Here is an 8,415-nt window from a genome sequence, read left to right as displayed (position 1 = left end):
AAACATTTATACAATTTTATAGATTTTACTGTTAAAATGTGTAACAACTTTTATGAAATGTTCTTTGTTATTTTCATATACTGAATGGATTTGCAAACAATCTCCTTAATGTTAGATCATAGGTGCAGCCCACTTGGGAAGACCTAACCATGAGATGCAGCTTCTCTCCCACCCCAGGCCCAAGGCAAACTAGTTTTGACAAACTCTCAACATATAACTGCCCAAAGCAGACAACAGCGTTTGTTTCCTGTGACACAGGCCCAAGGCAACCTGAGTTAGGGCCTTATAGCCCACCTACTATCTTCTCTACACCACAAAACTTAGAGATCTCTCCCTTCTAAAGTCCAGAAGAATTAAAGATGTCCTTTGTTCTTTGGGTTGCTATTGCATCTGCTTTCCCGTCTTCCCCAACTGTGGGCGGACATGTTACTAGAGTTCGCCTGTGGTACACAGTAGAGTGACAGTGTGTCTCTCTATGGTTCTAGGTCAAATTTCCACACCCAGATGAGCATGGTGGAAGAGAGACAACAAAGATGCATGAGGAAGTCATTAGTACCTCAGAAACATGTCTTCTTTTGCCATCCAAAAAAACCCATGCTTTGTGTAGTGAAATCATGTCTGCCTAGTATTTTGTTCCACTTATAATGTAACGGCACACACAAACCTACTTTTTGCTTCTGTCTACATTATTGTTTTTCTTTAAAAAAAAAAACTCATGTATAGACATTAGAAAAAAATCCACAAGTAAGGTTAGCTTTTGGGGGCTAGGGGATTTCTCAGTAGTTAAAAGAACTTGTTCTTGCAATGACCTGGTCTTGGTTCCCAGCACCCACATTCTGGTACCTTAGGGGTCTAGCACCCTCTTCTGACTTCTATGGGCTCTAGAATACAAGTGATACACAGACATTCATGCAAGTAAAACATTCATATACATAGAATAAGTAAATATTTAAAAATTAAGATTAGCTTTCTAGTTTGTCTGTTTACACAGTGTAAATGTTCCCATGATGCCTCATATCGGGCTTCCTGCTTGCCTGTCCCAGGGAGAGCTACAATGCTCCTGGGTTGCACAGAACTTTGCATCGTGTCCCTAAAAGAACCTCGGCTTAGATAAAATAGTCCAGTGGAATAGAGCGAGTAGGAGATGAATTTCATACATGCATTTGCTGTCTTTGCATTAAATAGAGCTAATTAAAAGTTCATAGAGTTTAATCATTAGGAAGCTTCTATTTAAAAGAGAAAAAAAAAGAGCCTGAAAAATTTCTGAAACCTTAACAAAGGTATTTAAGCTTTACATGATTTCCTTCTCCCTTAATTTTTTTCTTTATAACATAATTTGTTTTATATTTGTTTGTGTGTGTAAGTCAGGGTTGGGGAGGGATTAGAGGATCATGGAGTTACAGGCATTCGTGTGTCCCCTGATGTGGGGGAGAGGATATGTATGATAAGAGATTGATCAGTAGATTACAATTATGGCTCCGTAGAGCTTAGTGGGGCTGATAGGCTGTCACAACTGTAGCTTCAGATAACAGTCATATTCTACAAACTAAAACATAAGGGCAGAAAAGACTTTGGAGGTTCCATCTGTGAAACATGGCTGAAGCTTGAGGGGTGAATTTTACCTGCTCTGAACTCTAATAACACACACACACACTCACACACACACACACTCTCTCACACACACACACTCACACACACACACACACTCACACACACACTCATACTGAAGAGCAGCATGCTCCCCATTAGTATGTACAATGGTGGGTTTTGTGTATTAGTTAAAATATAGCAAGGATATCGAGAGACCCTTGTGAAAACATGAGGTTTAAGATAATCTTTGCAATAGTCATTTGTAATTGTCAACATTTACATTTATGTGAGCTTAGCCTCCCTACCTAGGGGGTTATTATGCATGCATATATGCCTTTTCTCATAAATAAACATGAGGGTGAAATAACAAAGGGCCAAATATCCTAGAAAGCAGAGTAAATGATGCAGATAGCCCACACCAGAAAGGTGTAACGGAGAGGATACTTTCAAGCCTCCTTTTCAGACTAAACGCATGAATGGCTCAGTTCCAGCTAGACAGCTAAGAGCATCCAACATCATTGCTATATCACAAGGGATCAGAGCTGGGAAGCTGGTGGGTTTCATTTCCCATCGTATCTGGACTTGAAGAGTTAAATTCTCATTGACATCACTAAAGGTCTTCAAATCTACCTTGGTAGAAGACACCAAAGCACACAGATACATTATGATAAATATGATTGTAAACCAATTTCATTTTCCCCATGATGTGTGCAGTTCCCTTTCCTTTGATGAGAGACAGCAATTACATCTTATTTCTCTTAGTAACATTTACATAAAAATCAAACAAATGGAGAAGGAGGAGAAGAAATTGCAAAGTAAACCAAATGATTTCATCCCTATGAATAAGGATGTCAGCAGATTTTCACAAGTCTCGGGATCTAAGAACTAAAATGGCTCTGGAGGGCCAGAGAGCTCCATTTTGAGGCTATTGATCCCCATATGTCTCCAATCATTATAGTGAGAGAAGGAAGTTCTCTGTAGATGTGTTCAGGTTGATGGTCAAATCACACAATGTCACTCAAGCAAAACCCTCATTATAGAAGGACAGAATGTTGAAGAAGAGGGCAAAGACCCTTCTGTGTTCTGTTTGTTTGTTTTAGAAAAGAATGGAGGAGGGGTATCAGGCAGGCTTAGCATGGACTAGCTTGAGTGTTTTGGGTGGGTTCTAGCTCACATTGTAAGACTCTGGTGAACCTTAGCTTACCAGGGACACCCTGTGTGAACCATCCGGAGCTGAGAATCGATGCAAAAAGCGAGAGGAATTTATTGTTTCAACACATTGGGGTCATCCTGCACCTGAAGGAGAGGTGGCAACCCCACACAGCTCATTTAGTGAGCCTTTATACAGTTTTTAGAGAAACAGCAACTAGGCACAATATGATTGGCAGAACAGTGTGACTTTTAAACTCATTGGTCTTTAGGGAATAAGGTGGCAAGGACTACCCTTGTCTGTGGGTGGCCAATGGTCTGTCCTGTGGATTGTGTCCACATGCTCTGGGCCTCCCCCACCTACAGATTGGTCCCCATCCCCTGTGGTCTGAGGAACGTTAATTAGCCTCTCCCTCTGGAGGGGAGGGGTGCCTACGTGTTCTATGATCTTTCTCTTCCAGGAGGGGAGGTGTCTGGTGGAATTTTCCAAAGTTCCTGAGCTGACCTCTTCAACGTGCTTACCTTAATTTACTGTCTCTGGGCTGGTTAGCAATAGAGTTGCATGCAAGAGACTGGGACAAGAGGTCTAAGACTGATTTTGATTGGCTTGTGGTTGGAAAACATTTCCCTAGGAAGAAGCATGATGATGGTAACAAAAAGCTAAAGAAGGCATGGCATAAAGGTACATTATTCAGGTGTACAGAGCAAGACGTAGGCCACCCATGCATGTGAGAGAACACTAAAAACAATCCGCTTGTAAAAGCTAGAAGAGAGTTTAATACAAGTAGTTCAAAATATTTCCAGTGGAATAGTGAACTCTGTTGAATGTTTAAAGCTTTGCCCATCCATGAATGAGGCTGAGTTTCTAACATTTATGCTGTGTGAGATAAAAGGAATTCACAGAGTGGCAGTTTATATAACACTTTGAGAGCCTTATGGTGAATGTGTCAAACAGATTCCATGTTTAAAATAGCAACAGAAAGCAAACAGGAGATATGTGTGAGGCAGAGGTTAATTCTATAAGCCAAAGAGCTAATATTCTGCATGAGAAGTGGAGGAAGTGTACATGTGCACTTACAGCTGTAAACAAGAAGTCATCATTCTGGGTAGGTAGCCTGGAGCCCAAAGAATTAGAAAAATACTTTCTGAAACTTCCTATTTTTTAATAAACCAGAGAAGAGTCTTATCAGCCAAACAACATGGTCCGCTCTTCTCCTGCATCCATCAACACAGGAAAATCTTCCTATGGAGGGGATGTTTGAAATCCTGTGGGGGCTTCCCCTTTGTGCCTGGGAATATTGGATCTACATAAGAACATTTCAAAAATGGCTACATGTAGTCCCAACATTGACCTGAGCTTGGTTAGCTATCTAGAGCTAGAATGTGGCCACAGTCAATCCAGCCCCAAAGTCCTGGGAGAAGAGACTTGCTGAACTAACCGTGGTGGTTGCAACTGGAGGTAGGGGGCCTGTGGGAAACGCTGCTTAAATACTGCAGTGGGAAAGGGAGCTAGATAGGTCAAATGCAACTTTTCTGCATCGTTGTTTAAATTATGCAACCCAAGACTCAGCCCCATCTTAGGGAATACAGTGACTTTTGTTAGGAATTGGTCCCAGACGGTCTTTGCTATCATTGTCTTCCTCACATTTTCCATTAAGAAAACACATCCTCCAGTCTTGTGTCTCTGTTGGCATCTGGAGGTAAGAAAACCCTACTTGGATAAGGTACAAACAGTACCTTTAGCTGCCTGTTCTCTAAACATACATGGTTTCTTGTTGCTATTTCAGGAGTTTGCTCTTTCTTTGACCTGCCCTGCTCCTGCCCTTCTCCTCCAGCTTCTATGGGGTTTGGCTCTCCACCCACCATTGCCTTAATTGCAATTTCCAATTATCTATTTATAATCTGTACAATTATCCTTGGAAATGAGATATACGTGTGGACTTGGGCTGTTCTCAACTTAGGCACACTCCTCTGCTTCATCATTAAATTGAGGAGATCTACTAGCCACTAGGAGAGGTCTAGCTCCCTGTGTCTGCACTGGACACTCCTTAATAATCAAGGCCATGTTTCTTCAGTGTGGGATGTTTAATTCCAATTTTCCAGCTATTTCATTATCATCTCCAGGGTATGAGGGAGATGGTTCTCTCAGGAAAGTTTCTGAAGAGAATTCCCTTTGTACATCATTTAGACTCAGCACTCTATTACATGTGATCCACCCTGGTCCAGCCAACTCTTTCTTTTCCTTAGAAAATGATGGCAGAAGGAAAAGAAATGGTCTGCCTTGGCTGCTGGGTGTCTCACTGCTGATTCAGTGTGAGACCTGCACACTGTGAAACGAAAGTGTGTTACTCAAACTCGATGCTAGCATGGGAAACTCTCTTCCTCCTACATGGAAGAAAAGTAATGGAGAAAATATCAGGTGACTCCCAGTTACCTTGGAGAGAAGGGGTCTCCATTTGTACCTCCCCTGTGCCAGTATGTTCCTCCCCTCCCTTCCCCATTGCTTTCTTCTTGCTCCCTCCACTCTGACATAAAAAGATGAATTTGACTTTTGATAGAAACCTTCAGGGGTGACAAAATGTGATTAGCTCCTGGGTTGCCTTTCTCTCCATCTCTTATTTTCAGACATGCCCCATTACACATGCACCCCATTTGCTGTTCCTCAGTGATGACAGAAACCAGAACTATATATTTGTTCTCACCATCATCTTTCCAGTCCCCTTATCTCTAGTCTGCCTTGGGTCTCTCCAGTCACTCTTGTCACTTTCAGTTATTAAAATCTGGTTTCCAGTTCAGAGTCATCTGACACTCCTCCTTCTCCTCTTTTTCCTGTATTTCCTCACTCATTCCATGTGATTTCATAATATCAATATTTTATTATCCTCTAGGTTTGAAGTTCATTGTTTTCTATTCTATTCATTTTATGCTAAATGATTCGATGGATCTTTTGCTATCTTTCTAGTCCTCTGGTCTCATTCATCATCGTGGGTATCCCAAGAGACTCTGGGAAAGTTGGTTATGAGTACACAAGAATACACTCCTGCTGGTCGGGGGCTCTGAAGGCCTCCATTAAATAAAATCTTGGTTGGGCTCATAGGGTAAAATAAGGGTAGAATCTACTATGCTAAAACACCCATCACCGGAGCTGAGGTCAGCAGAGGTTAAGTCAGGAACCACTTTGGGTATAGGCTGCCATCACAAGTTAAAGGTTTATATGTGTGGTACATACTTGGGAGTTCTTTCTTCAGTAAGAAGTTTGGTTTGTCCTGGTTGCCTGTAGCTCTCTCACCCATCTTGCCCCTGTCCCCCACACTCACCCCAGAACCTCTCTCAGATGTTGGCTGCAGGTATCAGTGCAGACTGAAGCTTTAATGCAAAGTGAAGTTAGATTTCTAACAGAAAGAGCAATGTTACTACCTGGAGCCGTGTGAGTAGCAGACTCAGAGAGCTAAGTAACAGGATAGGATAGAGACTGTACCCTGACTACAAAGTTTACCAGAATTGATGTGCCCCATGGAGCAGGAATCTTGTAGCAAGTGCAGTCTAATCATGACTCGAACCCATGAATATTAAACACCTCACACACAGCTTGACTGTGTTGCTGTCTGCAACTTATTTTGCATGCATAATTAGAATAAGTGACAAATTCATGTCAGTCTATTTAGATAGGGTGCACACGGGCAAAATTAATTGTTTAGTTTAAAATATGAAGTGAAACTTGGGGAGTTTAACAGTAAAATGGCACTATGAATATTCCATCCATCAGCATATATAAATCTGGGTATTAAAAGCAAAGTCAAATAATTTTTACCTAATAAAACATGGCAGATTGTCATGATACTATTAATTATTGTTCTGTAGACCATTTTACTGTGTCTATGAATATTAAATGTTTTCTATTGCTCAAGAATTTAAGTCTTTCATGCTAACTATGAAAGTGGCAGTCTGCAGATTGTTTTACTGTAATTTAAATGGTTATTGATTCTTTTTAAAAGAAACTACCCAATGTGTCTAAGGACACTAAGTAGATAAAACCCATTAAATTATTTTGCCAGAATAGAGGATGTGTAGTCATGATAAGCTCTGATCATTCACAATCTTTTTTTCAGAAATATTTTTGACTATTTTTTCTATTTGCTTGAAGCAGAAGAACATGGTAAAAACAAATGTAGGCTGGCCTTTTTCAAAATTATTAATCAAGCACGTGACCTTGGTCAAACCAGTCTGTTCTGATTTATTACATTTTTAAAAAAATCTGAAAATATTTGTTTTTCATTAAGAGAGATAAGTCACAGAGGGTATTCTGCAGAGGCTATACATAGGCTTGGTTCTTTATGCACTGACACACTCTGGAAGCCAGACACTGGCTGTGTGGATCTGCTCCTGTCTGGTTTTGTCTTGTTTGGCTGCACATCTGCCATTCATATTTGTTCTGAATATTTCTAGAAGTTCTGGGAAGAATAATAGAGACAACGCATGTGTCATAAGTGCACTGATGGATAGAGTGTTAGTTGTACATTTAGGAAGAGTTAAGTCCTAGAATAAAGAGTTGACTTAGAGTCTTAATCAAAGGAGGCCATTCAAACACATTCTGATTAGACTTTTTAAGTAGCTGGAGTTCTGTGGGTCGTTTCTTAGCATATCTAATATAGATATGGATTAAAAATGGATTCTTCTCTCATACCACACAGATTTCTGCTGTGAGATCAATGTCCTTGAAATCAGTGGATTCAAGAAGTCATTTCATAGTAATCATTTAGTGCTTCTTCAGTGCTATGCATTTCATAAGTAATAGTATTAGTCCTTGATTTTGGTAGAGCTCCTGGCTTACACGGCCAGTTCTTTATGATAGTTTATATCTGAGAATCCTTCCTGATGGTCTGGTTGGTTAGTTGCCCATAAAATCCTATATGCCCCGGGATGAGCTGTGACTTCGCGCGCTTTTCCCTCACACAAAGACAGTAAATTACAGAACTTGTGAGAGCATTGGATTGCCAGATCTGTCTCTGCTTTCCACGGCTCTCTACAATGGTCATTTTCAAATAGTACCTGAGCTTAAAGATGAGGCTTCCAGTGGATCAATCTGGAGCAATCTCAGCAAGAAAAGTAAGGTAGTTAGTGATGACAAGCCAGGGTAGTATAAGATAAACATCTGTGAGTCTATGGTGAATCAATGGATGACTAAACCAGTAAGCCAGTGGGGCAGCACAAAATTCTCCCATCCAGAACAGGAAATGAGCTGGAGAAAGCATCCTTTCTAGGTGAGTGCTGGACCAAAGAGGTCCCCAGCCAGGCACTTGAAGGCAGAAGACAGACAGAGGGATTTAAGGGGCAATGTTGGGGACGTATGTTGACATACACGTTTGCTTCTACAGACATTGTTTGGCCTCACTGTCTACCTATCCTTGTGTGTACTCTTGGCTCTTGTTGACCAACAGAAGACACAGGGCAGCTATGAAGAGTTTGTGCAAAGGTCCATGAATAGTTCCCATTAAAAAGCAAGAACTTCTGAAAACTTATGACCGAGCACCTTGATTTGCCAGTCAGGAGTGCCTGTCTTTCCAGGGGTGCTTTTCCCTGAACCCTAAGCTGATGACTTGAATGTGTACCTGAAGAGTCCAGCTAGGTCCATATTTTCCCCATATACTATATCCTCCCCCAAGCAATCACACTATG

The sequence above is a fragment of the Grammomys surdaster genome, unplaced genomic scaffold (genome assembly GCF_004785775.1).
Source record: "Grammomys surdaster isolate TR1022 unplaced genomic scaffold, NIH_TR_1.0 218, whole genome shotgun sequence".
In the NCBI taxonomy this organism is placed as follows: Eukaryota; Metazoa; Chordata; class Mammalia; order Rodentia; family Muridae; genus Grammomys; species Grammomys surdaster.
Note: the sequence above shows the minus strand (reverse complement) of the source record.